Source organism: Lepidochelys kempii, chromosome 9 (genome assembly GCF_965140265.1).
Source record: "Lepidochelys kempii isolate rLepKem1 chromosome 9, rLepKem1.hap2, whole genome shotgun sequence".
Classification (NCBI taxonomy): Eukaryota; Metazoa; Chordata; order Testudines; family Cheloniidae; genus Lepidochelys; species Lepidochelys kempii.
The window spans coordinates 41,664,814-41,690,936 of NC_133264.1; positions in this window are offsets into that span (position 1 = coordinate 41,664,814).

A 26,123-nucleotide genomic window follows, 5' to 3' on the forward strand; every position below is an offset into this window, starting at 1 on the left:
ATCATTTATGTAAGAGCACTTTATGTGTGTCTTTGGACGTGTATCTCTGCATCATATTGGATGCATTGTGTCAAAGCTGCACATATGGGGTGGATGATCTTCAGGCTACAGTACATCTAGCTGCCACCAGGAGACTTCTGGCCCTGCCTCAGATCTGTCTCAGCCAATAGAGGGAGGAAACACAAACTGGGAAATGCAAGCTTTCGGGGACTGTGTGTGTGAGAGAGAAATAGCAGGGTGACATAGTAGAGGAGAGGATGGGAATAGGTGAGAACAGTAAAGAGGTCACAGAAGGACAAAGACAACTTTGTCCTACCCTACCCTTTGCTTTAGCACGTCCTAGTCTTTCACTCTGCAAAGAAGGGGTAGGAGAGGACACACTTTCTTTCTACGTCCCCATCTTTCTTTATCCCCCACCCAAATACTCTCCCCTGTGACACACATGAACAATTTCCAGCTTTTTCTATTCTGAAGATACGACCAACTTGGAAGACATGGCCAGAGAGCTTACTGCTGCCTGCAACCCTGCCACTTATTTGGGGCACCCATCAGATTTGTGCTCATATGTGACAGATCACATCACCCTATGATGTGGGAAGGCAAGACAAGGCTAAACCTGATGAACTGGGCTGTTATTTCCAAGAACATGGTTAGTAAAGACATCAGTGCAATAGAGCTCCCTCCTACAGGAAGATTAGTAAAGACCTAAATCAACTCAAGTTAATATTGAATATCTGTAGAAGGCCTGGGACAGCAGCACTGAAGAGACTAGTCCCCGCAGTATTTGCTCATGAAAGAGAATCTTCCCTTTTTAGGAGTTGTATATATTTGACTTCATTTTGAGTCATTTAACAAACAATGCCCAGATTAATTACTGAACTGCATTCATCCTTTCTGTAGCAAGCAACCTTTTAATACAAGCAAAAGACTGGTTTTAAGGAGACCTTAAACCCCAAGCTATGTCCTCATTGCCTTCACAAGCCAGCTGTTCATCAAGAGCCTCTCCCCAGAGGACCTTCTGTTTCTCCCCTCTGACAGGAGACCAGCCGTTTATATTCTTTGATGGGTTATCAGAGTAATGAGGTCCACCTGCTCTGACTGAGTAGATTAGTCAGAAACACAGCTGCTTCCCCTCAGTCCGGCCAGGGTGGGGAGGTAAGAACTCCAACCCACCCACTCTACAGGAATTCTGTTACCAGGAACGGACAAGACTGGGCTAGGATCTGGTTTGGAAGGCAACCCAGTCCATAGAGATCCCCTGGGAGCAGCAGAACGTTTCTGGGATCACCGCTGGTGACCTGAAAACATCCCTTTGCTATTTACAGAGCTAAATTTTTTTTGTTTTGTTTTTCCCCTACATAATGTCAAAATCAGGGCAGGGTGCTCTCCTACTGAGACCCTCAAGGTCTTAATTTCCCCTGAGACTCCTTCAATAATTCTTAGTTTATTAAAAGAAGGCCCCCCTCAAAATGAATTTTAGAAATTGCTGTTCTTTAGTAGTGGTAAAGTGACAAAAACGTCTCTCATAAATAGCTATATTTTCAATGACAGAATGGCCAAGCAGTGGCCAACATCCTTCATAGCAACAGGACATCCTGAGCTGTGGCAGCTGGATTTCCTCTATGTGGATTGAACTAAAGTTCTCAACAATAGGTCCACATATAGGTATACAGTACAAAAAAGCCTACAAACTTTCAGAATACCATAAGGTATTCTGTAGGATTAATACACTTGGATGGAAAAAATGTATGTGGTCTGTTTTTGTAAAAGTTTTTGAATTTATTACTTATTTACTCTGTCCCAACAAAAGGAAAAACCTCAGATTATGTGAGAGAATTTCAGGATGTGGGTGGTCATAGTTGAAGGTCTTACAGTGAATGTTCAGTGAAACATCCTTGGAACACAAAATTCAAATGAATGAATAATAAACTAAACCAATGTAACAGTGACTGCATTATAAACAAACCCTGATGCTGAAGGAATCATCTAGGGATGTCAAAGTTCAGTAATTAGAAAGAAAGGGAAAATTGTTATCTATCGTTTATTCTGAAAAGAGAAGATCATTTGCACTTTTCTAAATACAAAACCAGAGCTAGATCCTCAGCTTGTGTAAACTGACATAGTTTCATCGAAGCTGAGGGACAGACTGATTTACACCTGCTGAGGATCTTGTTCATATCCTTTATAACAGCAAAACTAGTGTCAAAGTTGAACTACAGAATAATAAAAAAGGGCTTATGCCATATACCACGTGATAAAAGGAGCTGGAAAGGGCACATTAAATAAAGTAAGTTATTGTATGTCACTTTACAATAGTGCTAGTTATTAAGCAGAAAATCCAACTCTGGGCCAAGTCAAAGACCTTTCCCCTGTATAAGCAAGTGGTGAATTTGACACTTTGGACCAGATCCACAAAGGTATTTAGGCTCCTAACATCCACTGATTTCAATAGAGAGAGACAAGATGAATGAGGGAATATCTTTTAATGGATCAATTGCTGAAGTAACAGAAGTTGGTCTATGTAGAAGGGTGGTCACCCGCTCCTGCCCTGAAGGGCTTGAAATCGGCCCTAGAAGAGGGCTGAGGCTGCAAGAGGGCTGCTGCTAGGGAAAGCAGCAAGCCTTGGCTGATTGGGGAAACGGCCACGGGTGCGGCCACGCTGCAATGAGGGCCCAGCTGGCCTTTATAAGAGGGCAGTGGGCCAGAAGGACACAGCTTCTCTCTAGATGTTGAGAGGGAGGGGCCTAACTGCTGGGAGCTGAGCAAGTTACCTAAAGTGGAGCAGGGCTGGGGAAAGGCCAGAAGAGCTGGGGAGCTCCAGCCTGAGAAACCCCCAGGCTGCAGGCCTTGATGAAGGTCTAGGAAAAGGGTACTGAGGTTGCAGAGGGCAGCCCAAGGGTAGGCAGAAGCAGCAGGTCCAGACTCTCCTTGCCGATGATGAGTGGCAATTATACTGTAGTCCGCCCCAGGGAGCAGGGGCTAGATGGTGACTGGCAGTAGTCAAAGACTGAGGCAAGGTGGGAATAGAGGGTGGGGGTTCCCTGGGTGGGGGGAGACCCAGATCTGTGGGGGCACTTCCAGGAGGCAGCACCCTGGTATGAAAGGGGCACCGAGGTCCGGGAGGGACCTGAGGCCCAGCAGCAAGCGGGACACCAGCCTGCAGAGGGCGCTCCAGAGGCTGGGAATACTAATTCCCTGTGAAACCAGCAGGAGGCACCGCAGGGGTGAGTCCCACCCTGTTACAGTCCAATAAAAGATATTTCCACACACCCACCTTATCTGTCATATCCTGGGACCAACACAGCTGCAACAACACTGCAAACATTGATTTCAGTGGAAGTTATGATTCTAAATACCTTTCTGGATCTGGGTCTCTGTCTGTAGCTGATGCCCTTCACAAAATGTGCAATACAAAGATGGCTTGTGGATGCAGATTTACAAATGTGATTTGTATGACAATAGTGCCTAGTTCCAGATAAGGGGACAAACACCTCGCTCAAGATCAGTGTTGTGTGGAATTGCACCCTGAGTAAGCCCACTTGGTAACTGTGCCTTGCCTTCTTTGCTCTACTGGCAGCAAGGAAGATGAGTGGCATATGAATGGGGTCAACCTTTTTGGGCCATTGTCTTTGCTATTGCAGCTGAAATGTGGCACAAAGCTTCTGTAATGTACCCAAGTCTCTGGCCCCACATCATGGCATAATCAAATCATTAATTTTCCAACTTGTTTTTTTAACATGAAGGGTTTTTTCCTCAGCTTTCATTGCTTCTTTTAGCCACTTAAAAAGTGATAAGAATTAATTTGTAATTGAGGGAAAAAGTCAATAGCACTTCATCCTTAATAGGATTTGAACATACCACCTTTCAAATACAACACAGATGCTTATCAAAATGAGGCTATGGTCTTTTGTTAATAGTCATGGGAGTTTAAAAGCATTCAGAAGATTAAAAAAGATTTGTTTTATGCCTGTGTGCACCCTATTCCAGGTGGTTTGCCCTTGTCAGCTTCCAAATCTAGATGTCACACTTCAGGTCACATCTCTTCAGTAAATACATGTGGGGTCAGCAGCGCCCTGTCTTAGGTTGGCTGTTAGCTATTGAACAGCCTTTGGGGCAGATAAGTGGGTAGTCATCTGCTAGGCTGTCACGTCCTTGTGCGTGAGCTTGATTATGAGGAATTTCCTCATGTTTCATTGTTGAAGAAAGTCCTGCAGAATTGCTGGAGACAAACACTGAGTATCTTTTTATGGTCAGGCTGCAGTGGAAAAAACAGTTGGGCGGCTGGGTCGTCCACTAGCACACGTGCCTGCTGCTACATGTCATGGCTTATTGTTGTCAAATTAAGCTGACAATGTCTTAGTATGAAGGCCTAGAATTTCTTGAGCCTATAGTTGATGTACCTGTCGTGGGGAAATTATATCAATATGCTTTTCATTTTCACTTTCTATTTTTATTAGAAAGTAGCAGGCTGACCCAAGATGAGACTTCTGGTCCTTGTAGTATCAATGTAATAACAGTATCTTACATTTTATTTTATCTAGAAGGATGTCAAAGTAGCTTACGCAGTATTGACAGTATGCAGAAATCACTTCACTTGGGTAAAATGCAGACAGTTTTGGGGTAAAACTGCAGCAAGTGTCTAGTAGCCCAGTGCAAAACTACATGACTGTTGGGACCACCTTATTCAATGGAAGTTGCAGGAGGGAGCTTAGATAGGCAGAATGTAAATATCCAAGTTGGAATTTCTTTGGGACACACTTACTTACCACCATGCTTCTCTTCCCTACATGGATTAATGCTGTTTTGGATGTATTTCCACACCAAGCCCACAAGACACCCACCAGTGTGGACTGTACATATCTGGTGATTTACATGCCTCCATCCCAGTGCAACTGTTTTGAAGACTTTGAAGAGTTGTACATGTCTAGCATATATTTGTAGAGTTATTGTTCATATGATCCATTCATAGATACAATGTCCTCTTTCTATGAACGACATTGACTGGCCACTCTGTATGGGGCACATTGTGCTTTGCTGTACTGCTACAAATCTCCATAGTAGGCAATAGTTTCTTTTGACTTACAGCAGTGAGATAAACTAGCCCTATTATCACTCAACAAAAACGTTATTGCTAAAGTCCAGTTCTTTTAAAAAAAATCATGCAAAATATTTATGACAAATTCCATAAGATATTGACCTGTTTGGCATAAACTCTGGCCTTCTATATGTTTCCCAGCTCACTTCAATAGATAATGTCACCTTTGCTATGGTCCCTGTATGCCACCCTAGCCATCTGGGGAAGATCTCTCCAGTACAGGCACTATGTGCAGTCCCTTTTCAAATCCTGGTGCAGGGGAAGTTTTAGGGTTAGGGCCAGGGGCCAGATGGAACGTGCCACGAGTGGGAGTGCCGAATATATTTTTATGGACATTCTGGAGAACTCTGCTGCTGGAACCAGCTGCCATTACTTAGTGCTGTCATTTATGGTTCAGATTTTCAAAAGAGCTCAGCACTTAACAGCTCCCATTTAGGCACCTAAATAAATGTCCATATTTTCAGAAGTACTCACCATACCCAGCAGCTCCCAGTGAGATCAACGGGAGCTATTGGGTGATGATCAGTACTTTTGAGAAACTAGACACTTCATAGAAATGCCTAAATGAGAGCTAAGGTCTTCTGAAAACCTGATCCCAGTCTGTAAATATATTTAAAATTATTTATTAAACAAAATATGTGATTCTTCAGTTATGGAAATGCTTTAGACCAGAAAGAAGGAGCCAGAGGTTGTGCCTAGATATTCCAGTTCACATGTGCCTCTTTATAAGTGCTTTAGAGCAGAGGGAGATCTCCCAGATCCAAATCCCACTGAGCTGAAACCAAGAGAGTTGATTCAAGCTGGAATAAGATTCCAGTCTCCATCGTCTAAAAGTAAAAGATTGAATGGTTATTTTGAAACTGAGGACTTAGTTCTGGTATTAAAGGGACTAGCATTTTTTTAACTTCAGAAGTTCAATGAATGCTTCTTTTTACAAGGCCAATTAAAATCCTAAATCAAAATTGTTTCTAACCTTTTTTCCATTGCTCAAAATGTTTTACTTGGCTGCTCATAAACAATCATTCAAAAGCCATACCTGGTGAGACTTGCTCTGCTAGCTTCAGAGATTATGGGCCCAAAAGCTGCATTCACAATGTTTGCACCTTGTGCAGATCAGGTAGGTATCTGTTGAAGTGCGAATATTTCAGCCCACAATGAGGTGCGGGTGTCACTCCTGCCCCCATCCAAAGGCAGGCAACCTGACTGAAATTTACCCCAAAGAGACTTTCCCAAAGGCATACAGGAAATCTATGACAGAGCCAGGAATAAATCCCAGATTTCCTGTCTCCCAGGCTTGTACTTTAACCACAAGGCCTCCCATCCTCTCTTAGTTTGCTGAGGAAGACATTACACAGCATATTCTCTTTCTGATAGTCTTTCATTACAGTTACTATTACATCATATTGTTCTGTGTTAGGTTAGCCCCATCACAAACACTTTATGATGTGCTGTCCAACACACATGCAATAGATACTGTATGAAATACTGTTACCATTCAATACCTATACTGTTCATGCTTTGAGCAAATGTAGTACTAAATGAAAGCAGATATTTTGAATTAACCAGGGATAGTTTGGATACACAGAAATTCATTGCCTGATTTCCCTGCCAACATCACAGTTGCTCATACTTCTGCTAATCTAAACAACATACTGTGGAGAAATTTGGTATGAATCAGCTTATAAATAGTTAAGTTACAATAATAAATATACTTCTACAGTGCCTCTTTGATTCATACAACATATATCTGCTCGTGCACATGTGGCATTTTGTACCATGAAAGACTGATGCACTCTTCATCATATGTCATTGTGCAGCTAAAATTGAGTGGTAACATTTTATGGATACTTATTGTGATTTGTCATAGGAAAATAAGAAGACTGTAGTGCACTCAAAAGGTATCTAGATAGACATTGAAATATATGGCTGAATGCGTGATATTTTTTAGGTACTTTGCCTCCAGCTTCAACTTTCATAGCTTTCGTTCTGTACTGCTCAGTTTGCCATCATATGTTTGTTCTTTAGATAACATTACTCGTACAAATTCCAACTGAAGCAGGATCAGTAATTTTCAGCCTGTCTTGATGGCATTTATAATGCAGTGAAGCTTATGGAATTCCATTCTACCTTTTTGTTTTCTAAATTACTCCCAAATAACTTAACAGAAATTCTAGTAACTCAGGGGGAAATGGGCTGTGCTAAATACCCACTTATCTACATAAAGGATGATACTTAAAGCACATATAAAACAAAAATCTGGGACCAAATCTGCAATCTTCTTGCCTGGAAAATCTTCATAAAACTTGGTTGAATGTTTGAAAGATTTGGTTCTAAAGGTATTTAAGGAAGTGAAGATGAGACCCAGAATATTTTCTAGATACAAGGATGACTCTCTCTCTCTCTCTAAAAAAAAAAAAAAAAAAAAAAGCCAGCAGTCACCACTCAGAGATATCTGTCTCTATAACTAAAGTAAAAATGTAGGGGTTGCATGTGCTCATTGCAGTCAACAATAGTTTTGCCGTTGCCTTTGAGAGGAGCAGGATCAAATCAGTAAGGCTCTGATTTAGCAAGATGGTTAGGAATATATGGAACTTTAAGCACGTGTATAGTCCCCTGAAAGTCTGTGAGATACACACATGCTTAAAATTGTGCACGTGATTAAGTATCTTGCTGAGCAGGACCTAAGTACAGTATTGCAGAAGCCACTTGGTGTTACCACTTTTGGTAAAAGTTGACTCTTTAGTGGAGACCACTGGGGCTAAAACAAACAGAACTATAGAATAGCGGTAGATTAATAAAACCAATTTATTTTACAAACTATTTTTTTTTATAAAAATAAATTGGGTTTTTTTTTCATAGTTTTGAATCTCTTGTACTGTGAGCTTACTCATTGGAATGCAGTGGTAATATGCAAAAACTCTCAACTCAGAAAGCAGGAGGGTATTGAAGCATTGAGAGTAAAGTAACCTGACTGCTAAATTCCAGAACTGAATGGGACAGTGAAGATACATCTTTTCAGTGTACTCATTGTAATGTCAGTCAGACCTGCAGCTAAATAAAGATTGCAGTGACGTGTGAAAAGACTTTAGAAAGTGGCACAAAACAGTATTTAGACTGGGATTTTTCAAAGGGGCCTAAAGGAATTTGACACCAACTCCAGTGGCAGTTAGACACATTTGAAACTCCTAGCCTTAAAGTCTAGGGAATGTGGCCAATTAAGTTGCTTATTAACATACTTAGTCATAAATGTCAGCGATTGCTATTATGTTAGGTGAGATACCTGAATTTGGCAATCTCCATAACAAACCCAAATACACCTGTTACAGTACATTTATTGCAATCTGTAGGCACCAACCTGCAACTCCTTTGTGCCCAGAATTCCCATTGACTTCTGTGTTCTCCATGTGAACAGAAGGCAGGATGATACCCTTTCTCTCAGAGTTAGAATAGCAAATATTTTATACTATATGCATTCTTTTAGGGGTTAAATATGTTCCATGTAGGTAAGTGAATAGAACTATCTGATGCCTCGTGGGAAAGAGATTATCCTCACCTGCTTATAGATTAAAAAGAAAATGAAGACTTCAGTCCTGCAGTGAGCTCCATAGGGTTGATCCCTGTGCAGGATCAGGGCCTAATGCTTCAGAAGATAAAAAATAAATGTTTAAAAAATGACAGTCTACTTAATTAGCCATCTGCTTTTTACTGGACTGAAGAGTTGGAGGAGATGGTGTATCTTGTTCCCCCACACAAAGCTTTGATGAATGTGGAAATGAAGTGGCAGAGATCCAGATATGGAACTACAGGCTTAAAACAGTGTAAAGTTGAAGGTTCCTAAACCAGGTGGTTATCAAATTTAGACTGCAACAAAGCAATAGGGAAAGTAATCTCACAAAAGATATAATTTAAATTTGAGTGTCCTTTTGAATAAGGAATTGTGTTTTGATTAATTTGAGAGTTGATGAGGGAGGGAAGCTTCTGATGAGTCTTCTTCAAGGATCAAAATATTAAGAAATTATTTTTTAATAAATCACATCAGAGTCCAAAGGGTGCATGTGTGAGTACATATGTATGCGTGTTTCTAAACAAACACTATGTTACCTTTGGGTTAAGGTTCCTAGACTACATAAGATATTAATGCAAAGTATAAAAGGCAAGGAAATAAGCAATTCATTCATTCAAAACCCTATCTACATTCCACTCACCTATTGCCCTTCTCAACCTCAACTACCTCCCTTTCTACCACACATTTCCCCCCCTGAACAACCAAACCTTGATCTCCAACCATGTTTATAGGTTATATAGGCAAAAATAAAAGGGCCAGAATGTCATAGTTTGCTTGGGGAGTGTTTCCCTAATGTAGACACTGGGTAAGACAGCATTATGGCTGTCTTCAACGGATCTCCTAAGAAACCGTAGCATAGCAGGTATATTAGTGATGGTGCCGGAGAAGGAGGGGTGCTGGAGAAGGAGTGGCAGGTCTATAAATACAAGTGGAAATATTTGGCTTCCTGATGCTGCTGTCTGATGCCCCAAAGAGCGTAGGTAACAGTACCAGTGGAGCCAAATGTCTGCACCAAGTTCCTTGGCCCTGAGATACTAGACTATCGTCCTCTTGACCTCACTTTCTCTCATTTTATTGAATCCAAGAGTTATGGGGGAGGGATAGCTCAGTGGTTTGAGCATTGGCCTGCTAAACCCAGGGTTGTGAGTTCAATCCTTGAGGGGGCCATTTAGGGATCTGGGGCAAAAATTGGGGATTGGTCCTGCTTTGAGCAGGGGGTTGGACTAGATGACCTCCTAAGGTCCCTTCCAACCCTGATATTCTATGACCCCAATCCTGAAAGATATTTAGGCACCTACTCCCTTCCATCTGGGTCTAGAGAGCATTATAAAAGTTTCGCTACATCCCTGTACTTTTACATACAAAATTGAAAAATATATAGGAAGAGATACAGTAGTACATTTCTATATTCAAAATCTAGGCTAAGGCTTATATGTTACCAGACCAAAAAGAAAATGTATTTTCTATCATCCTATGGTATTAGACATGAATGAAGACACAGCTTTATTTTAGGTAGATAGTGTAGTTTGAAGTTCCAGGATTTTATTGTACATCTGCAGACAATGTTTTTTTAGTGACTAGAACTCAGTATTCATGAGGTCTGCTAGTACTTTACCACTTACTCACTGTGTGACGTGATCCCTTACTCAGGCTGAGCAGTGCCTTACTGCACAAGTGGACCCAGTGACTTTGAGACCACTTAGGATGTAAGGTACTGCTCAGTATAAGGGTATCACAATTTGGCCTTGTGTGACCTTGGTCAGGTCATGTAGAGAGAGATTTTCAAATACACAAGTGACTTTCAATGAGAGCTGGGTATCTACCTTCCCTTTGGGCCTTTGAAAATCTCCCCCTTAACATCTGTCTCATCTTATATGAGGCAATTAAAAATACTAACTCATCTTTGGAGAGTGGTTTGTTGTTCTTCAGAGTGTGGTGCTATATAAATCAAAGGTAATATGATTATCAGATTCTGTCATTGTTTTGCTTGAAAAAGTTGAAATTAAAACAAGTGAGGGAACATATAAAACAGTATGGACTAGACTCTGTCATCCTTACTCACAGGGAATATTACTCCACGTTTAGGGATATTGATTTAAATGGCTCTGTGTATTTTGTGCAATTGTACTTAATATTGTCACTCCAATAAACCATTAGGTTCTTTTCATGCTGTTTTTTATAATTCTGATTTCCTTCTGAAGAATATCTGTTGTATAATTAGATGATCTTAGTTCAGACACAATTAACAAAAACCCACAGATCCACAGTCTGTTAGACAGCATTTAGTTTGGGGACACTGTCTACGGATTGAAGAATTAGAAGTATGTCTGTTTAACAGCTGAGTGTAACTGGAGAACCACATAACATCATTTTCTTTCAACACATCATTAAAAATGTTGGGTTTTGTCATCTTTTTATTTTCCTTCCTAGCTGATTTGGCGGAGACTCACAAAACCCTTTCTTTTAAAAAAAAATTAATTTCCAAAATGATACTTGAGTAAGATGCCATGTGAGGCTTAGGGACAGGAATACAGTGAACATTTAGCCATGTGCACTTTGCTAACCACAGACAAGAAAGTCGGTTGTGATTTTACTTTTATTTGTACAGTACTAAGTAAATGTATACAAAACAATATTTATTTATATCATAAGTTATTGTAAAGAAGGAAGATGATGATGTAGTCAGTGGGGTTCTGTGCAGGTTCAAGAGTCAGTCTGTGTCCAGTTGCAGGACTGGGACCTTAGGGGGGAAAATATTATACCCAATCAGAAGTACAGCCAAATGTGATGAAGCATGATGTATAAGCCCAAACATTCTCATCAGATTGTAGAAGAATATGTGGTCTGCTGCACCTTTAAAGTTTCGGTCTACTCTGCAAAACAGCTCCTTCCTACTCTGTGTGTATTCAGAGTCCGACAGCTGCTTACTATAGTGACCAAATTAAAGGCTGACCCTTTTTTTTCCTTACACGTACTTGCACTGCAGAGCCAGTTCTGCTAGGTGAGACTGAACTGGACTCCATGGGACTCTGTGCAGAAGCAAGGGTCTGCCCGCACACAAGACACAGGATCAGAGCCCTCATCCTCAGTAGCTGAATACAGGTTTGTATTCACTTTGAAAATCTTTCAGATCTACTAGGGTAGGTAGGGGATGGAGAGTTCATTTTCAATATGAACAGTTTGCTGTATTGTCAGTACAAGTTTCTCTATGTTCAAAAAGAGATCATTTGCAATGGGACAAGTCTTGTCCTCTCCTCTGTAGCTTTGTGAGGGCCTGAGCTAATTGGACTGATGTATTTCTGCTGCATGAAAGGAGGCAGGGTTTGAGAATGGTCAGCTCTGGTGTTCTGTTGCAAAGTCTGATATTTTACCAGCCACCAATGTTTGCTAATCTGTGAACTTGTTTGTACGCCAGAACTTGTGGTTAGGACTCTGAAAGGCCTTAATAGAGTGTGAAGAGTGTTGAGTTGGCTGTTCGTGCAGTAACACACAAAATGAACTAACAATCACGTCAATGGTGTGTTTTATAGGGAATTGGCATTAAACCATATCTATTTATTACTTATGTGTGCTGTAATGTAAGGTAAGGAAAATAAAGTGAATTCCTCATAGAATATTTTGTAGTTCTGCAGATTTATAATTGAGAACATTATCCTAGGAGTTGAGTGAAGAGAGAGGGGGCAGAAGTGAAGAATGAAAGTAAATTAACTATAATTAATCTAGCATACAATCTGCCTTTATGAAAAAACTTTAGAAAGCTAATACACTTAACAAAAAAACAACAGGCTGCTTGTAGAAATTCTGCACTGGCTAAAGTTATTTTTACCTTTTGTATTACTAAAGAAAGAAAAAGATCCTTTATCTCTTGTATGAACTGGAACAATAACAAATTGAACTTCTTTTATTATCTGTAAAGGAAACAATTTCTACATAGTGCTTGACCAGGTGCTGCTGAAGCACAGACACTTTTTCACCCCACCTTCCATTGGATGTTTCTCATTGGCAAAGTTTGTTGGCTCTAGTAAGGTGGCCAGCTGGTTGCTGAGATGACTCTTTATAAAAATGTCTCTTGATAGATTCTTTGGGCTAAATCTAGTGACGGATGTTAGCATGAAATTAGAAACCAACCCCCAATAGCAGTGACAGTTAAAGGTCTCCTGCACCTGGCCAGGAGCCTCTCTTCTGAATGAGGGAGACTACCAAAGGAGTGGGAGTGTCCTTTGTTAATGCAGGTTTGTCTGCTGCTGGACTACTTTCCCTGTCCTATTTTTCATGCCTGTATCACATGCATCTCCTCAGTGTGATGTAGAAACTACATCAGATACAAAGGAGCAATGCAGTGAGCAGTTCAAATTATGAAGAAGCTGTGTTTGAAAAAAGTCTCCCTCCCCAAACAAAAAATTCTCTGGGCAGCAACCCCCCAATCAGAAGAGCAGCAAGAGTGGTGTGTCAACTGAGGCAGCTGCCACTTTGTAATAAAGCCTATCGGGTGGGTGGGAGGAGGGGCAAGGGAAGCACCCCTAGTGTAGAGAGTTCACTGCAGAGTCAGTTCAATAAAACTTGTGCTTCCCAGTTCTGGCAAAGCTTTTGGACATTTCAAAGGGCTTGATAAACAGCAATAGCCTTGTCTCCCACACATTAAAACTTCATCAATGACATTATGTGAAAAGAAGAAAAACCTGGCAGCACAGTAAAGCAAAGGGTAAGGTGTTCCTTGGATAGGTCAAGGTGCTCTAAGTTCCTCTTGCTGCACTGAAATAACAGCAGTTTTTCTGGCAGAAGAACATCTGTAACCTCCGTCTGGACCGAAGAAGCACATCTGTTCACAGTTATGGGTCAGTGCCCATACAGGAAGCATAGTTGTACTGCATACAGAAAAGAGGCTCTGGATTATAGATACAGAAAAGCTTAAAACCCGCCTTTTTAAAATCAACTGGAGGATAAAATGAATGCAAATCAGATCCATAAAAGAGTTAAAAACCAAACAAATGCTTCCAGCCTGATAAAAATCTAGAAAAAGCTATAGGCAACAGGAGCAGGATTTTCATCTAATGTTCTATTCTCTTCTCTTTTAAAATGATTTAGTTCAAACCCTGATTATAAAATGTACGGTTGAATAAAATTTGTATCGGTAACACAGCAAAGCCCAAAATGAGCCCGACATGCTGTCTGATCATGTGGATTACATCACACATTGCATATTTTGGATTTATTTTTGTTTTGCCAGCTCACAGCTGTTGTCAAGGTTTCCCCTTTCCTCTCAATTAGCTCCTGGAAATAGTCCTAAATGAGTATGGAGGGAATACTGAAGTGCTTTGAATTATAGCAGTAATATTTACCAGCATATTGCATATAAACTTGAAATAGTAACCTCTAAAATATTCTGCCTCTTGTTACTGGATTGCCCCTGATGAGACTCTGTTAATTTCTTCTCTTCATGTTACTTTACTCTGTACAAACTTTGCCCCAAAATACTTTACAAAATCACTGTACAACTAAGGCTCTGGTCCTACAATAAGCTCTGCATGGGCACAAGATCTTAACTTGTTTGCACTGAAGTCAACAACAAAACTCCCATTAGCTTCAATAGGAGAATAGTAGGGCACAAAAGGGCAGATAGGACTTAGAGAGGTAAATAAAACAGCCTGGGACTTACCTTTGTATGTCACAGCATCAGCTAGTGATTTATTTCAAGTGAATTAATAGCCTGAAGCTAAGCTCTACCTGTCTTAAACTAAAGTAAGCTGTGTTAGCTAACATTTTCCTCTTTTTTTGGTCATACTTCTTGACATCCCTAATATGAAGCTGAAATTCACCTCATATCAGGGTAGTGTATTCCCATTTGACTGCTGTAAATTACTGATGTTAGAGGCTAAATTAGGAATCTGAGGCACTAAAAATGGCCCACTGCATAATTGTTGATGTGCACAATAATGCATGTGCTAATCTTTCATTAAAAAGGAAACTGTTTTCATATGCTCTATTTTCTTTTTAACAGGGCTGATAGTAAGTGTAAGCACTTTAGCATCTAAAAGTATTCTGGCAAGTACTTAAAAACAACAACAACAACAAGAAAACAAAAACTTTTCCCTAAATTCCAATGTGGAACATTTACAAAGAGGACATTGCTGTGGAAAGACCATACTTTCTAATCCCAAGAACAAGATTTGCAATCATGAAAGCATAGGGAAAGTTTGTTCCTACCTGCCTATCATGAGGATTCTTTCTCTGAAGCTTCTGGTACTGGCCATCAAGATACCAGATTAGATGAACCACTGGTTTGATCCGGTATAGAACTTCTTTTGTTCCTAATCTGTTTACATGGTTACAGCAAACGTACATAGCTATGATGCAGTCTCACTCATCATGAGAGAGAACTTGATCTCGGTCTTGTGATCACATGGAAATTGAAGTTTCTGTTTACCATATGCCAGTATAATAGTCTACAAAATTGCATGGTATATTCTGACTTCTAAGAAGACACAAAGCAGAAGTACATTATATAAATGGTATATACATGGAATACTTTGATTTTCACCTAACTTTAAAAGGGCAGCAGCAGTCCACCTTAATCATCTTCCTTATGTGGGAGGAAGGAGGAGGAATTGCCACACAAGCCTTTTCCTTTACTGTGCAGATTGCAGAATTGTCTCATATGCTCAGAAATAATAAATTATATCCCTGTGACACAAGTGTACAAGGTCCTCAAAGAATCGCAGACAGGCTGGAATTTTTGTCATTTTATGTGACAATATCTAAATCCTGATCAATTTCTTCTGAAGTTGGAAAGCCAAGCCATGTCAAGCCAAGCTAGACCCAATAAACACGCCTGGCAGCTGTTTCCAGCTGTACTGTGCTGTAGCAAGCTGACAGCTTGACCGCCAGATTGAGAGAGCTCTGACCAGTGTATCTCTGTTTTACTCTGGACAGAATGTTCATATTTCTGCAACACTTGGAAAAGGTAGATTGGTGGAAATGTGAAACAATTTATTTTCTAGATTTGCAGGTATTTCCTAAGGAGCTGATTCAGGCCCCCTGTGGGGAAGTGTACTACACTGAACCATTTTAAGTGCTCTGCCTCTACTTAGCCCTCTGCAACATTTTGGATACTCAGCCGAATACAAAACTGCTCATAATGGTAGGACGCATTAGGCCCAACCTAATCTTTTCCTCGCTGGAATTGCTCCAACTCTGATTTATCATGAAGAAAATATAATGGCAACTTTCACCAACTGGTCCTGGTCTGTTTTGATATTTTTTCAAGCCTCCAGAAGATCATTAGAAGTACAATAATACAGGCAACAAGATCTTTAGCTAAGATCCAACAGGGGTGACCTGTACTTGTATCTTAAAACCTTTATTCAAGCAAAATGGCAAGGTCAGTGGACAAAATAATGGGTAGTAGTAATCCCTGCACACTCCAACATGTTTGTCCTCCTACTTTCCACCTGTCCCATTTGGTCTTATGTAACCATTTTCTTCAGCCTGTTATGTGTGTGCCCTACTGTTGGGTGTTCCAGGCAGTATTAGGGGCCAGGTTCTAGGGACACCAGAATATTTCCTTTTGGTCACGCTTTAGAGGTTCCTAAATGAAATAAAGTTTTTGCTCAAGCTCCCACTTAGACCCTTGCTTTCCATTCTCTGGGAATAGAAAATAAAAGATCCTGGCATACCTTGTGTTTCTGAACTCACCAAGTGACCAACACGTTGAACTGTGGTTTTGTAAACTGAAAATCAGAGAATTATTCCTCTCTGAACACCTTCAATAAAAAAAGGAGGGTGCCAAAGACAGGGACAATAAACTGTAATAAATAGGGAACAAAACCAGGAACCCAATACAACATTTAATAGTGCCCACTGCTGGAAATCACAAAATGGATGCTTCCTCAAAGAAAGTCACCTGGTACATGGGTGGAAAAGAGTATGTCAGTTATGTCAAAAAATCTACATGTCTCACCAGGCTAATGACTGAATCTGGCATTTAGCAGCCAGAGCTAGGGAGCTATGAAATAAAACGTGGATGTGGAAAAAAACTGTCGCCTCAACAGACTCTCTACTCTATCAACTTGTATCTCTGTTAGTACGGCAGTGGCTGTTTCCCCACTACAATGGGTGGATGCAGTTGTTGGTTCCGCACAGGGTAAGAGCTCCAGCCCAGATCTTCAGATCTGCACAGTTTATGTGTTTATCTCCCAGTGATTTGAGAGTTTAGGTGCTTAAATTCCTTTGAGGATCTGGGCCTCTGTCCCTTTCATTAAAAACACAACTGTATTAGAGGAGGCTGTCTCCCTTACCCTTTTCCTATACACCTTGCTGCTCAAGTTTGGGAAGATTTCGGAAGTAGGGCAGGGCAGGATAGCTGTTCTCTGATAGGATGAGCAGCTTGTCAATCAGCAGTGGGTTGGCAATGGACAGCTCAGCTCAGCAGGATGAGAGTTTTCAAACTGGCCACCTGGTAGAACCTACTAATATTTGCTGCCGGATATTTTGCAGGGGTTCTCGATTCTCCGCATTTGAATGTGGCCACATATAAATGTGGCTGGCAAAAAGAATGGTTACTGAGCTTCTGGCACTGAGTAGACAATGTTACGTGAGGAGAGAAGTTTGTCTGGGTAGACCAGATGGTGGCATTACTTGCGACTGGACTGGAGGCTACTTTGTGGTTAGAAAATTAGCCATCACTAAGTTTCATATCTGTGACATAAGCCCGAAGTACCTTTGACATATGACAGACTTTAATTACATATAAAAATAAGAAGGTTTTCTTTGGTGATTGTGGTGGAATGTAGGATGGTATGTGGGGAAAAGGCAAGAAAAAGAAAGTTCAAAATACTATTAAAATATTTTTCTGCCCTGTCAGCTAGTAATTATACTGATGTTATAAGGGTTTGGGGAAAGGCTATAATTATTACAGCAAATATAAAAAGAAATTTTCCCAGAGAAACTCTCTGCGTTAATAAGTGTATAGTTGAGCAGTTGCATTTTCACCTTAGCAAATTACTCTGCTGATTGATAGATGAGTTAATTTTAAAAGGAGCCTCCTCACTACAGATGCAGCTGTGAAGGCTAATCAGCTAGAGCAATTAAACAGCTATCTCTGTGGATGCAAAGAAGCCAGTTGGAGAACCAAAGGTACTGAGAATTGGCTAGTTAGAGATAACTGGGAAGAGTGAGTTTATGTCTAGAGTTTACTCCCCGTAACATTCCATTGCAGATTCCTTGGAATTCTGACATTTAGCAAAGTATGTTTGTCTATATACAATTTATCAACCTTTGAAATTCCCCTGTACTTAGCTTTTGACAGTAGGTAATTAGGACTAAATGCGGAGAGAAAAGCAATCAATCTTATTTTGTGACTATAGACCCTTGTTGATGTCCATAGCTATGGACAGAATAAGATTCAAGATACTAAGATCTATAATAGGCTATATAGCCTGTTGCCAGGATTTAATTTCAGAGATGATCAAGTAGTACTTTACCATAAAAAAAAAAGTTGGTAACTAATATCACAGTGGAATTTCTTGTTACAAGTGACAAAGGTGTATATATAAAGTGAGCCCCTGATACCAGAAGAGGTTTTGATGGCTAATGACAAAATGAGAGAGAATAACAAAGAAAATAATTATTTAACACTTGTATTTTTTGTGAGAGGGAGAACTAAGGTCCTGACCACCTGTGGTCATTAAAGATCCCATGACACTTTTTATAAGCATAAGGATGTTAACCCTAGTGTCCTGGCCAAATTCCAATTTAGCTAATTATATCCTGCTAATATAAGTTTCCCCTGTAGTTTCAGCTGGATATAATATTTGCCGGTTCCTGTTCTAAACTTGGCTGCACTTTTTTAATAGCAAGTGAGTAAATGACAATTTTAGGGCTCTTTAAAAATTATTTTAATGTGAATTTGGATGGTTAGGCACTCCCAACTGGCTTTCTGTCTCCTTGATTGAAAATAGCAACCCAATTTCCCTGGCTGCTACAGATTATTTGGTGGGGAGGAGAGAGGAGCAGGTACTTTTCCCTTCCTTGTATATCTTAGGCCCCAAGTCTGCAGTGAACCCCATTTGAGAGTACTCTGTGCCCATGTAGAGCCCCATTGAGTTAATTGGAGCTCCATGTGGATGCGGGGATCTGCCTGAACAGTGCTTGTTGCAGGAGTGGGGCCTTAGATCTGTGGGATGCTGACACAGAAGTCCTTCATTTCTCCTGAGGAAGCTACAGGAAAATACCTGGGTGGGCTTTTACTTGCAAAGAGGAAGAAAAGGAGAGGGTCTGGTGAAGGTTTCCAAAACTGACAAATTTAAAAATAATTAAAATATCAATGACTGGCCATTTTCTCACCCTGACACTTATTTCAAAGTAATAATGGATAGAATTGCTGAAGTATTTTACACCAGAAATGTCGGCAGTTCAGTTCAGTAGTGGTAAAGCCCTTTACTCTTTTGAGCATATAATTAATTTTCTGAGCATATGCAAGTAAATCTGTTAATTAATTTTTACTGAAACTAATAAAAATGGACTCTTTAATAAATTATCACTTGATGACAAAGCTTTTTTGCTTCAATAGAATAACAGTCTTTAAACTTTCTAAAATGTATTGAAAAGCTGGTACATAAACTATATTTGAAGAGATTAGATTTTAAATTAAGCTATTAACAATTGTATTTAATTGTTATGATTATCATTAGTAGACAGGACCAGGTCAATAGCTCACATCTCTCTTCAGTGTGGCCACTTTGACATTAGAAGTACAGTGACTAAACCAATTAAAAACCTTCTCCTCTAACTAATTTTCATAGTCAGTGATGCAAGGACTGTGCCTTAAAAATGAAAATTTACAAAAATGGTTAAAGTTGCTGCTCAATATTTTCAGTTAAGTTTAATTGGCGGTATCATGTAGTTACATCCTCTTTGGTTTTCTTGTTTACTATTCATGTATTTTTAATAATTTAAACAATTCTAGGAAATTCCTAGAGATTGCATTTAAGAGTACATAATACAAATACATTAACAATGTGATTATGAAAATGTACTTCAGTGGTTGGATGCAATTCATTCTTAAAATAGATTGGGTTATTGTCATATTTTCCCCTCATGGTGTCACAACAGGGCAGAGTTAAGGTTGTTTGGGTTCCTCAACTGTGCATTTCCACACCTTAGTAGAAATCCATGTTAAGTTTAACTTTAACTCTGAATCTGTAGGGTTTGGAACCTTGTTTTTGGAATAATGGTTACAATATTCTTGTAATATTTTTATCCTTAGCTTACTAGCATATACTCACAACTTAATTATGGAAGTGCTGGTCATAGCTCCATATCTGAGTTTGAGTTTTGTACTTAAGGCTCAATATTGCTAAATGCTATCCACTCTGGCACCAATCCAACAAAGTATTTAGGCCAACAAGTTGTCTCTTTGAAGTCAATGCAACCCTTCATACGCCTAAAGTCAAGCACATGCTTAAATATTTTGTTGTGTGTGGAATAGACTATAGAGTACTCAGCACTTTGCAGTATGAAGTAGGGATTCAGCCATTTTCTTTCATCTGAAGAATACAACATATCCTCCCTGAAACTACCACCCTTACTCTCTGAGTGAAGAATACATTTGCTGAGACTTTACAAGTAAAGTGGTCCTTTAAGATATTTAGTACCCAGAATCACACCATTTCTTTCTCCTGTGTGATCTTAATAATAACATAGGTGGCATTAAACTTCCCTGATAGTTAAAATCCACTGAAATCTTGTGCATACATTACATTTGAAGATACTTTAGGATTAAAGATATTTTTTCCTGTTATTCTTAATAACTGAAAGTTTTCTTCAGCAGAGGCTGACAGATCATGTTCTACTAAGAGAATTCCATGTAGAATGATTGATTGCCATCTCCCATTGTTCTCAACAGAACTGAAATAATAATTTCCTTATAGTTAGGTGGCCATTTTGTTGAGGTATAGAAATGCATATTTAGGGCACCCAAGAATCATAACTGTGCCATGTAGTGACATAATGAGAGGGGAAATTGTGTTTGAAATTAACTTGGTTGTCAAGAACTAAAATGTGCTAATCATAATAATATGCTTATTGGATGGTGTCACTACAGGGCAGATTTAGGGTTGTTTGAGTGCCCTAACTATGTGTTGCTATACCTTAACACGTTTGACCTTAATTCTGAATTGCATGAATTTATAATGCTTTGTTTGGGGATAACCACAACATCATTGTAATGTACTGTTGCCCCTTTTTGACCTGAGTGGCTAGTCAAAGTTTGGGGCCCTGGGGAATTTCCAGATGGAAGCAGAAATTGATGGAGTCTGGTATTTTCTAAGATGCAGTCTTGTTTATTTACAAGGAATGTACAAAGCCCTGTTTCTCTGAATGAAACAAGGACAGAAGGAGTAGTTTCTTAGTTTACAGCCCCAGGCCCTTTAGCCAACAGACACAAAAATGCTCTCTCTAGCTTTTTCCAGGATCACATTGTGCTTACAGGTGGCTGCTTGATTCTCTTTCTGCCTCTCAGTCTCTCCCGGTTTCCAGCTTTAGTGTCTGTCTGTCTGGTACTGTCTACACTGGCAAGTTTCTGCGCAGTAAAGCAGCTTTCTGCGCTGTAACTCCCAAGATGCACATAGTGCCATGCCACTTAGTGCACAGAAACTACAGTTGCAGCGCAGTAAAAAAACCACTCTAACAAGAGGTGTACATCTTTCTGTGCGAGGGGTACAGCTCCATGGTGCCAGTGTAGACACCCTGGTCAATTACAGCACTGCGATTGGCCTCTGGGAGGTGTCCCACAATGCCTATTCTTGCCTCTCTGGTCATCGGTTTGAATTCTACTGCCCTGCCTTTAGGTGAACAACCGTCATCCCCACCCCGTAAATTCCTTTGGAATTTTGAAAGTCCCCTTCCTGTTTGCTTGGTGATGCATGCAGTGGTCTCAGTGCATCTTTTCAGGTGGCCATGCCTGCTCCACTCACCAGGCAATCCCCCGCTTGGAGCAAAGCCGAGCTGTGGACTTGATCAGCATTTGTGGAAAGGAGGCTGTCCAGTCCCAGCTGCACTCCATCCATAGGAATTATGATACCTATGGACAGATTTCACGATGCATGACAGAAAGGGGCCATGACCGGGACACACTGCAGTGCAGGGTCAAAGTGAAGGAGCTGCAGAACACTTACCGCAAGGCGCAGGAGGCAAACTGCCGCTCTGGTGCTCCACACACAAGCTGCCTGTTCTACAAAGAGCTGGCCGCAATACTCAGTGGTGACTCCACCTCCACTGCGAAGGCCACTGAGGATACTTCGGTGCGTCGCATGCCAGTTGAGAGTGTACTGAGCCAGGAAGAGGAAATCTTGGACAAGGATGTGGAGGGGGAGTGGGACCCAGCGGCAGAGGATGACTTGGAGGTCAGAGATGCATGCAGCCAGGAGCTCTTTTCTACCCATGAGGAGCCTAGCCAGTCACAGCTGTCAGATCTTGGTGAAGCACAAACAGGAGAGGAGGTCCCTGGTAAGTGGATTTGATTTTGGGAATCGCTGTTGCGAGTTGCTGGGGGCAGGAGGTTGCAGAAAGCAGGCTTGTGTCTGTATGGCATGTACCACCACATGCCTAGTCTGAGTGGTGGAACAGGCTGTTGATTGACTCCCTCACTTCATGGGAGTCTGCCTCAGAGATCTCCAGGAAACTCTCATGGAGATACTGGGAAATCTGCTGCCACAGGTTCTTTGGCAGAGCTGCTTTGTTTCTTGCCCCATTAACAGTAACTTTCCTGTGCCACTGTGCCATCACGGGGTGGGGTGGGAGACACCATTGCTGCACACAGGTGAGCCGCATAAGGGCCATGGCGGAAGCCGCAGTCTTGGAGAAGACCCTCCCTTGATTCCCTGCTCACCCTCAGCAGCAAGATATCTTCCATAATGATCACAGTGGAAAATGTGGGGACAGGAATGATTATCAGGCCCCTCCTACAGTGTTGGCTGTCCCCAAGAGCCACATGCCCAGTGTACAGTAGGGTCCGGGAACACTGAGTTACCATGCCTCTGTGACTACTCACCATTTTGGGGGTCTTGTGGCTCATCTGTACTTGCCTGGGGTCAGCCAGTTACTGACAGGTATGTGAATACTGGCTGTGTTTTAAATCACTGAATCAGTGTTCTGTGTGTTGCAAACAATACTGCTTCTGTAAAATGTTGCGTTTTTGCTTCACAGAGATGACCGTGGGAGCCCAGCCTCCCTCTTTGTTATTGCTGGCTGAGCGGCTGTGCAGAATTAGGAAGTGGCCACGAAGAACTAAGGAGGACTTTCTGCGTGATGTTATAATGCACTCCGCAGCTGAAAACAGGAATCGGAGTGCCAGGACAGGGAGAAGAGACCGAAAGGAGAATGCAGCATTCCAGAATGAAGCCACGGAGTGGCTCTTAAATGTTATGTGAAATGTTACGGAGCGCCAAGTGGACACGCTCCAGGCGATATTAGCACTGCAAACTGAGCAGCTCCGCGCCCGCTCTCCCCTGCAGCCACTGTTGCAAAACTCTTTCCCATGCACCCCGCAGACACTGCCAACACACTCTTATCAACCTCCTGGCTCCAGTCTGTACCTGCAGCATTCCGCTCCTCCCCATCACAGTCCAGCACTGCGGACTCATAAGAACATAAGAATGGCCACACTGGGTCAGACCAAAGGTCCATCCAGCCCAGTATCCTGTCTTCCAACAGTGGCCAATGCCAGGTGCCCCAGAGGGAGTGAACCTAACAGGTAATGATCATGATCTCTCTCCTGCCATCCATCTCCACCCTCTGACAAACATTCCTTACCCATCCTGGCTAATAGCCATTAATGGACTTAACCTCCATGAATTTATCTAGTTCTCTTTTAAACCCTGTTATAGTCCCAGCCTTCACAACCTCCTCAGGCAAGGAGTTCCACAGGTTGACTGTGCGCTGTGTGAAGAAGAACTTGCTTTTATTTGTTTTAAACCTGCTGCCCATTAAATGCTCCTATACTCCCATACCTACTGCACTCAACACCCATCCTTCTGCAGTTTGGCCCTGCGGAAGTACAGTACTCCCTTCACTGTACTCCAAAGGAGAAGGTTGGATATGATCCCTGGACATACACAAATCTTTAGCTGTCCCAGGACCCCACCTTCTCCTGGGCCCTGGGACCTTTCCTTCCCCTGTCCCCCTCAGAACTGAGGTGTTTTTGTGCTTGACTTTCTCCTCATGGCTACCACTCTGAAACCTCTCCTCCGGTTGTTGTGTTTTAATAAAAGAATTGTGTGGGTTTGAAAGCAATCTTTATTCTATTAATTGAAAGCAAACAGAACCCTGCAAAGCAACAGACAATTATCTTAAACCTTCATATTGCATCGTCTGCACCAATCACAATCACCTCCTAGCATTACAAGCACTACACTCCCAAGCATAGCAACAAATATTAGTGGCTTTCAGCTTCTAATTGCTGCCTCAAGGCATCACTGATCCTTATGGCCCCGCGCTGCACCCCTCTAATAGCCCTGGTCTCTGACTGTTCAGATTGAATCTCCAGGCGCTGAGCCTCAGCAGTCCAGCCCTGAGTGAAGCTTTCACCGTTCCCTTCACAAAAATTATGGAGCGGCTATAAGCACAGGAATATTGTCGTCGGCCAGGTCCAGCTTCCCATATAGGCAACGCTAGCAGGCCTTTAAACAGCCAAAAGCACACTCAACAGTTATTCTGCACTTGCTCAGCCTGTTGTTGAACTGCTCCTTGCTGTTATCTAAGTGCCCCATGTATGGCTTCATAAGCCACGGCATTAAGGGGTAGGCAGGATCTCCCAGGGTCACAATGGGCATTTTGACTTCCCCTAAGGTCATCTTCTGGTTCCGGAAGAAAGTCCCTGCTTGCAGCTTCCTGAACAGGCCAGTGCTCTGAAAGATGCATGCGTCATGCACCTTTCCGGACCAGTCTGCATTAATGTCTGTGAAACGCCCATGGTGATCCACAAGCGCCTGAAGAACCATTGAAAAATACCCTTTCTGATTAATGTACTTGGTGGCTAGGTGGTCTGGTGCCAGAATTGGAATATGTGTGCCATCTATTGTCCCTCCACAGTTAGGGAAGCCCATTTGTGCAAAGCCATCCACAATGTCATGAATGTTGCCCAGAGTCATGGTCCTTTGGAGCAGGATGCGATTAATGGCCCTGCACATTTCCGTCAACACGAGTCCAAAAGTCTCTGAATTGGTTAGCGACCGATCGGTAGCAGTCTGGAATAGCCAGCTTCCACAGTGCAATCTCCACGCACTTCTCCAACGGCAGGGCAGCTCTCATTCTCGTTTCCTTGCACCGCAGGGCTGGGGTGAGCTCATCACATAGTCTCATGAATGTGGCTTTCCTCATCTGAAAGTTCTTCAGCCACTGCTCATCATCCCAGATGTGTTTGACAATGTGATCCCACCACTCGGTGCTTATTTCCCGAGCCCAAAAGCAGTGTTCCACTGTGGTCAGCACCTCTGTGAATGTCACAAGCAATCTCGTGTCATAGCTAGTACACGTGGTGAGATCAATGTCTGACTCTGAGTCCTTTTGCCTTTGTAGTTTAAGGAATAATTCCACTGCCACAGGTGATGTGTTAGTCAGAGCAAGCAGCATATTGGTCAACAATTCGGGATCCATGCCTGCAGACTGAAGAGGCAGAGTGTGCAGAACACAAACCATTGAAAGATGGCACCAAATGCAGACGGAAGCACAGGGATTGCTGGGATGCAAAGCAATGCATCACAGGGCATTGGAACAGGACACAGGATACCCTGCGACCCCCTCCGCGCTTCCACAACTCTTAGCGGCAGAAGAGGACGAGATGCTCTATGGGGTAGCTGCCCAGAGTGCACCACTCTGAATACCGGTGCAAGTGCTGCAAGTGTGAACACGCTATTGCGCAGGCAGCTGTCAGTGTGAACGCACAACAGTGGTTTTCCTTCAGCGCTCTCTGAGTGGCGCTGTAACTCTGCCAGTGTAGATATACTCTCATATACACACACTCCCTGATCACAATACTCAGTGGAACCCCCTGTCCACATGGTGCTAGTTTCTGGGCAGATTCTATTGGACCTTGTTGTAGGTGTGGCCTCCTTAAGTGTTTCTTACAGCTATCTTAAGTGAAGGGTGCATTCACACATCAGTTTTAACAAGGTTTTAACTCAACCCATAACACGGTTTCACCCAGCTCATCACAGTATTTTAACCTAAATTATTGATATGTGGTAGTGTCTCAACCTTATGTACATTTTAATGAAGTTCTTGTCTGGGAATATATAAGGAAATTGACTCTCTCACTGTTAATCCAATTTTACATAGTGTAACTGTTGATTTCAGTGGATTTACATTGGTGTAAATCTAGAGGCATACAATGGTGAATCCGGTCCATACTGTAGTTTGAATTGTCCTTTTTGTAAGTTGCTTTGGTATCTATCTGGCTAAAAGCCTCAG